Source organism: Solanum pennellii, chromosome 7, assembly GCF_001406875.1.
Source record: "Solanum pennellii chromosome 7, SPENNV200".
NCBI lineage: Eukaryota > Viridiplantae > Streptophyta > Magnoliopsida > Solanales > Solanaceae > Solanum > Solanum pennellii.
In genome coordinates this window covers 35,250,104-35,258,721 of record NC_028643.1, presented here as the reverse complement: position 1 = coordinate 35,258,721, position 8,618 = coordinate 35,250,104, and the positions used below count along the sequence as shown (strand labels likewise).

Here is an 8,618-nt window from a genome sequence, read left to right as displayed (position 1 = left end):
GATTTCAGCACTCAAATTTTAGAAGTCTAAGTCTTTTGGAACGAGACACCCTCGACGGCCCGTCGTGTCCATGACGGTCCGTCGTGGGTTCCGTCGACTCACACAGATTTTCCAGAAATAAAATCTGCTGCTCAAAATGACTAAACAGGTCGTTACACCAAGCATTCATAAACAGGTACCTATCTCACAATTCCGTGATAAAAAATGTATCTTCAGAATCTATGACATGTAAAACACGTGTTTCACTGCTAAATTCTCCACGGGAAAATTCAATAATGTTGTTTCAAGCTTTGGTATGCATTCAGTATTTTAAAGAGTTCTCTAAAAGATGATACAAAAAATAAAAATTGGAACTTTCCTAGAAACAAATTGTTGTTGATGCTGACGACATTTATCTCTATCAAATATTAAATTCTAAAGCAAATCAAATTTCCCAAGTGATCATATAGCCATATGCTCGACAACAAATAAGTAAACTAGTTAGAATAGAAGCAACAAATAGAAATCACCAAAAGACATTTCTTTTCCATTCTAATACACAAATTACATTCAGATGGGAGTATTATTGCTAAATATCTCCAAAAAAGGGCAAAACTTACTAATGTTTCAACAATAAACTTCTATTTCCTCGAAACAATAATGAAGTCTATAAATTCCAATCACAACAGAAGTTAAAATTGTTCAGACCTCACCAGTTGGGAGCTAAAATTGATCAATGTTTCACTTGCTCTTGACACTGACTCTTTACTTCCCATCAATGATAACAACAATGGTCATATCCAAGAACAATCCATGCTCCACCACTACTTCGAAAGACGCGATCTCCTTCCCAGCCGCATCAGAATTCCTAATAGGAGTTTTGAAATACAAATCCACAGTATAATTTGAGTTATCGGTCACATATGGCTTCCCATTACCATCCAATCTCAACTTTGCATCAACACCCTCTTCCTTAAATAATTCCTGTAACCTAACCAAATTGTACTTCCAAAAAAACTGCACCACCTCAACCGGCATATCCAACCCGGATCCACCAAGACCCGAAACAAGCTTCGAATAATCGACCATAACAATAAACTTATCAGACGCCGCCTCCATGATCTTCTCCCTTAAAAGAGATCCTCCTTGAAACCTTGAATAGGTTGAGTCTCGGGTCGACCTCATCAATATCATCAATAGCTAGATCAATATGTAGTGGTGATCATGTGTAGATAATGGGATGTTAAGAGACAAAGCTCTTTCTTCAATACACTTTGAAGTGGGAACTCCTACAATGTTCGTGAGTTGCCCAGATGAAAGAAGCTCACCCAATTTAGCGACAACGAAAGTTGTTGTTGACCAAGTTCCTAGACCAAGGACCGTTCCACTTTTCACATACTCAATGGCCTTATCAGCTGCGAGTTTCTTGAGTTCATCTTGGGTTAAAAGTGAAGGAACGGGTGCAGAGAAGGCTCTAATTGAAGGGGTTGTGGAGCAAATGCTGATAGTGGGGTTGCGCAAGAAGACGGAACATCTTCACTGAGACAAAAGCTTGGAAAGATGATATTTTTAAGAAAACCCTATTTTTAGAAAGATGTTTGGAAAAAGATGGGTTTTCTTTTTTTGTTTGATGGACTCACTTTGAGACCAAAAAAATTAATAAAATGGTCCCCTGGTAAAACATAGTGTTTAAAAAAACTTGCAACAGCCTAAGTGACGAATTATAATATCTGTCACTACAAAAAAAATTATTTAGATTAAATTCTAGTAACGAATTTTTCCGTTACTTTATAATTTCAATTTCATTAAAATAAATTTATAATTCTAGCAATGATTTTACGTCACAAATGTCGTTGCCGAATATTAATTAAATTTGTCACCCTTACTTTGTTGCGAAATTCGTAGCCAAATCAGGGTGCCAAAATTTTGCACTAATTTTTTGCAATAAAAAATATTGCGACACCAACCTGTCGCTATATCATATCTCAAAAAATTATTTGAATTTTTTTCTACGAAATAGATATTCCATTGCGAATCCGTCGTTATTTAGCGACGGAATTTAATTTATCTCAAATATCCGTCACTAAACACAGTTTTTTAGTAGTGGTTGCACCCTCAACTAGGTGATTTTTCCCTAACACTTTTACGAAAACCACCTCTTTGTTCCTTAACTCCTTAACTTACCTATCAAGAATTTGAACCGGAACTTCCTCATACGAGAGGTTACCCTTGACACTAAGACCCTCAATGTGAAGAATGGACTCGGGATCACCGATACACTTTTTCAACATTGAAATATGGAAAATCGGATGAACCGAAGCCAATTTACTAGGAATTTTGAATTCTAGGCCACCTTACCAACCCTCTGAAAAAGTTCAAAGGGACCTACATGACGAGGTATCAATTTCCCCTTCTTGCCAAATCTAACCACCCCTTTCATTGGTGAAACTTTAGAATACACCTTGTGACCCTTTTGAAACTCCAAATTTCTTATCCTATGATAAGCATAAGACTTTTGCCGACAATAGGCCGTTTTCAACCAATATTTGTGATATAAACCCTCTCTAAGATCTTAAAAATCAAATCGGAACCACAAAGCGAAGGCTCACCCACTTCAAACCAACCTATAGGAGACCTATACCTCCTACCATACAAGTCTTCATAGTGAGCCATGGAGTTGGATGAATGAAAGTTTATTTTATAAGTAAACTCTACCAAAGGCAAATGCTTATCCCAATTCCTTTTAAAATAAATAATGCAATCCCTAAGCATATCCTCAAGGGTTTGAATAGTGCATTCCACTTGACCATCCGTTTAGGGATGAAAAGCGGTACTCAACTTCACCTTAGTACCCAACCCTATTTGGATAGACCTAGATGTGAATTGTGCACCCCGATCCGATATGATGGATAACAGAATACCATGGCGACACACAATCTCATCTATGAAGATCCTAGCATGATATTCCACTGAATAAGTATACTTGACGACAATAAAGTTATAGACTTAGTCAACCTATCCACAACCACCCATATAGAATCATATGACCTTTGGGTCCGCGGTAAACCACTACAAAGTCTATGTTAATGTCTTCCCACTTCCAAGCAGGAATTTGGATCTCTTGTAGTAAGTCACCCAACTTTTGATGTTCGGCCTTTACTTGTTGGCAATTTGGACACTTAGCGACAAACTCCGCTATGTCCCTCTTCAATCCTTCCCACCAATATATCTCTCTTAGGTAATGGTACACTTTTTTCGAACCTGGATAAATTAAGAAGCAGGACGCATGGGCTTCTTCAGGGATCCGGCTCCTCAACCCATCCACATTTGGAACACATAGTCTCCCTTGGTACCTTAACACACCATCCCTCCCCCCAGGAGAATGACTCATTTAACTTACCGAGAACTGATTCTTTCAACTCCATTAATGGTTGATCAAGGTGTTGTTTGGACTTCACCTCAACAACTAAAGATGAATCAAAGTTATGATTGACTATGGCACACCTATTCGGAGAACCTTCCAACCTCACCCCCAACCTAGCAAACCTATGAACTTCCTTCGATAAGTCTTTCTTGGATTCATCAACGTGGCTACACTAACCATAGACATACGACATAGGGCATCCTTAACCACATTAGCCTTGTCGGGGTGGTAAAGGACACTCATATTATAATCTGTCAACAACTCTAACCACCTATGTTGCCAGAGGTTTAACTCGTTTTGGGTAAACACATATTGGAGACTCTAATGTTCGGTAAAGACATCAACATGAACCCCATACAAGTAATGCCTCCATATTTTCAAAGCAAACACCACGACCACTAGCTCAAGGTATGAGTGGGATAGTTTCTCTCATATATCTAAAGTTGCCTAGAAGCATAGTATATCACCTTCCCATGTTGCATAAGCACAAAACCTAAACTCACATGGGATACATCACAACACACAAAAAATCCCTTTGTACCCTCCGGTAAGGTTAACACCGGAGCATAAGTAAGCTTATCTTTCAACGATTGGAAACTCCTCTCACATGCTTCCGACCACTCAAACTTCTTACACTTTTGGGTCAACGCAGTCAAGGGAGATGCAATTGACGCAAAACCATCCACAAACCTCCGATAATAACCCGCTAAATCCAAGAAACTCATAATGTCGGTAGGAGTCAATGGTCTAGGCTAATTTTCACCGCCTCCGTTTTCCTTGGGTCTACCTCAACTTTCTCACTAGAGATGATGTTCCCAAGAAATGCGACCAACCTCAACCAAAACTCACACTTGCTATATTTGGAAATCAATTGATGTTGCTTAAGGGTTTGCAATACTATCCTCAAATGACCCATATTATCACTCTCATTCTTCGAATATACCACGATGTCGTCAATGAAGACGATAACAATTGAATCTAGGTAATTTCGAAACACCCTATTCATTAGGTCCATAAATGCCGCTAGAGCATTAGTGAGACAGAAAGACATTACCAAGAACTCATAGTGCCCATACCGAGTCTGAAGGGCTTTATTTGGTACATCATCACCTCTCACCCTAAGTTGGTGATACCCCGACCGCAAGTCTATCTTTCAAAAGTATCTCGCCCCTTGGAGTTGATCAAACAAGTCGTCAATCCGAGGAAGAGAGTACTTATTTTTAATTGTGACCTTGTTAAGTTGGCGGTAGTCTACACATATTCTCAAGGACCCATATTTCTTCTTTAAATATAAAACTAGATCATCCCACGGCGAAATACTAGGACTTATAAATCCCTTGTCTAGCAAATCCTTTTGTTGAGCCTTTAACTCTTTCAATTCAGCCGGAGCCATCCGATAAAGAGGAAAGGAAATGAGATTCATTTCTGGTAGCAAATCGATACAAAAATCAATTTATCGTTCGGGAGGAATATCGGGAATGGTCATCAGGAAAGACCTACGGAAACTCACTCACTACGGGTACCAACTCAATGGGAGGAATTTCGGAGTCTAAATCTTGGACTTCTACTATGTGATATAGACAACCCTTTGAAATCATTTCACATGCTTTTAAACAAGAGATGATACGACCTCTAGGAATAGAATTCCCACCCTTCTATTCAACGACAGGTTCATTTTGGGAAATTAAACATCACAATCCATGCCCTATAATCAATAGTGGCGAAACTAGCATGCAACCAATCCATACCCAAAATGTTATAAAAATCAAGCGTATCTAGTCCAACTCGATTAACATTAGAAACTCTCTTAGGCAATGTGATAGTACAATTTATATATACCCTTTTTGCAACAACTGACTCACCCACCAGAGTAGACACTAAAAAGTGCTCATGCAAGGTATCGGGTAAAGTATCAAACTTTTTAGCTACTAGAGGAGTAATGAATTACAAGGTAGCACCCGTATCAAGTAAAGCATATACATAAATATTAAAGAATTGCAACATACCGGTAAACACGTCGGGAGAGGTCTCTTGCTCACCTCTAGTACGAAGAGCATAGAATCGGTTTTTCTGTGGAGCATCACTAGAACCACTTGGCTGCCCACTCTTCTCTTGCCCCTTTGAGTTTGGAAAATCTCTCACTTTATGGCCACTCTTTCCACAACCTAAGCAATTCCCCGTTCCTACCAAACATTCACCAAGATGACCCTTTCCACACTTGGCACATGTAGCCTTCTCATTAGACGATCTCTCACTCTTCCCCTTTTGAAAACTTGGCTTAGGCACCCTTTCATATCGAGTCTTAGGAAATTTGGATGGAACTTGATTAGAGAACCTTTTCTTGAATTTAGGATTGTCTTGGCTCTCAAGCCTATTCTTTGTAACTCCACCCTCAAAATACCTTTCCCTTTTTGTATCCCTATCCGTCCTCTTAGATCTAGCCTCCTTCACTCTCCTAGAATGCACCATAAGAAGGAAAATTTTCATATTGTCATGAAGCATCTCCAAATGACATTCTTCTGGCAAGTCATCCGATACTTCTGTCACAAAGCGAGTCATTTCATCTATAGGATCAGAGACCAAGGAAGGAGCATATTTGGACAATTGAATGAACTTCAAAGAGTAGTCATGAACACTCATACCCCCTTTGGAGGAGGTTAATGAATTCCACCACCTTAGCCTCCCTCATCTCTCTAGAGAAAAACTGGTCAAGAAATGACTTTTTGAAGATCTCCCAAGTCACCAGCCAACCCTGAAGAGTCCTATTATCCCTCTATTACACATACCAAGTTTAAGCCACATCCTTGAGTTGGTATGCATCCCACTCGGCCTTCTAACTTGTAGACACCCCATAGAAAAAAGTATCTTATAGACCTCATAGATGAATTCATGGAGGTCTTAATCAACCTTAGACTCATAGAAGATAGGATGACTCATTTTAGTAAATTCCCTTAAACGGAAAATCATAGTAGAAACTTGTTGATGAACTCAGGGCACAACCTCCCATTTAGCTTGGGCCGTCATAGCTTGTGCTTGAACCGTTGCGGCTTGGTCTTGAGTAGTAATGGCTTCGGCCATTTGAACAGGAATAGCCGTCATCTCACCCTCTGCCAAAGGTGGAGGATTTGTCGGGGCTTTATCATTGACAACATCTTCTTCAAGTGGAGGAACTTGATCGCCACGGGGAGGAGCTCTCGCATTAGCAATCACCTCCTCAAGTCTCCTTGCCGCGTTTCTTCTTGTGTTCATTATTCCTATAAACAAAACAATAGAATTAGATGAAAAAGCACAGAATAAGTATACTCTAATGGAACGATACAAGATTTCCAAGAAAGAGAGCGATTCCTAGGCATCACATAGATTCCTATTCATAAGTGTGGCGCGCTTCACAATTATGAATATAAACCTACATAGATGTGGTAGAGAGAGAGTCATAACTCAATTATATTAAACCTCATGCTCTGATACCAAGTTTTTCACATCTGGGTTTACCCCCTAGACATAACCGGCGTCGTTGTCCTTTTAAGGACTAAGACTAGCTTCTTAGTCTCATGTCATTACATTCATAGGTTGAAATTGCAGAAAAATTTAAAACTTTTCATTACATCTACTTGGAGGTTTACATAGACCTCTTCATACAAATTATATACTTATATCGAGTATACATAGACCCTTCGTATAGGAAGGTTACATAGCCTACTTCTCTTAGTGCACATTATTATATAGAAAATATCATAGTCATAAAAGTCGTCTCATCTCATAACCATCTATTCGGAGTATATAAAATTTGGGCATAGCCCTTATATCAATCCAACAAGACCTCATATAGGTCATACAAAATTATAATACTCACTTAAATAGGAAAGAAACGAAAGATTCTTAAACTTATAACAAGTACATAGGCTAGATAGTTGCTCTTCTCTCGGAAGTTGAGGACCTACCTTACTTGGATGAATAAGAAATCCAAGCCTTCTTCTTCAATGTCGCCTTCCAAACGGTTCAATGATCGGAACCTAAAAATGTTGGGGAAAAGTGAAGAAAATGAGGTTAGTACTCCACATGTACTAAGTATGAGACCATATGCACATGTAAGAACAAATCATGCTAAAAAGGGACATTTAGTCAAAACATTCCATTTTACAAGTATAAAAGTCTCATGTACAACTAAGCAAGTCATACCAATCAACCAAACATGATTGCTAACTCAACAAGTAATATGTATCCCAACATACATGAACACATGACTTACGACAACCCTATCATCAAGGAATAACATCATAAGCATGACTAAGGGTAAATGATATCACTATAAGCAAGACAATTACTCATGAATCCTCACAAAGACAACAAGTTCAATGATCAAATAAAGCCTCATAACCTTACTTACTCAAATAGTCCCAACAAGAAACCATAACTAGTTCCCAACTTCACATCACCAACCTCTATGGGTGCATATTAACATACTTTAGTAATACAATCAAGTACATTCTCCAATGAAATAGTCATTATCATACAATAATATTCATAGTATACATCGACATATTATCATCATTTATGTCATTGTCATATGCGTACATAATATTAACTCCTAAAGATCCCATCAAGGCTAACTAGTGCAAGGCATAGGTAGAGTCCCATACCCCTACCTAACCTAAGTTAAATCTTTAAAGTCACCTTAGTGAGTTTATACTCCATTACTTTATTTTAGTTTAGGGAATACTTGCCTTAACCGACATAGACCACAAGATCTAAGTGTGAAATCCAGCATCACAAAACCTTATACCGATGGAAGGTGGTCTACCAGCCAAGGGAAAACCTAATATAAACATAGCTTCCTAGGTGGATCCACTAGCTAGTATTTATTGGTGGCAACATAATTCAAGAACTAAGAGATTGGTATTCCCTCTTCATATAACTTGGTAATTGGAGACTCATCTCATGGGAATCATTGAATGAGTATAGGGTAACACTTCCTCTATGGAAAACCATCACCTCCCATTGACAAGTTCACTCATGCTAAGTTAAGTTTCTTTATTGAAATATCTTTAAATCTTTATTAACAATCGTAACTTAATTTAGGTCATAGGGTCAAGCCCTTGTATAAACGTCATCATCATAGCTCCATAAGAATTGCATGACTATAGTCCTTTAATCACAATTCATATAAGTGAGGTTCACATTACATAACATTTCATAATAAGGCACATTGGTATAC

The 8,618-nt window shown here is 38.4% G+C and overlaps 1 pseudogene; it reads right to left on the bottom strand.

Moving 5' to 3' along the window:
- Positions 1-693: 693 nt before the first annotated feature.
- Positions 694-5,962, bottom strand: LOC107024979 (annotated as a pseudogene).
- Positions 5,963-8,618: the final 2,656 nt, after the last annotated feature.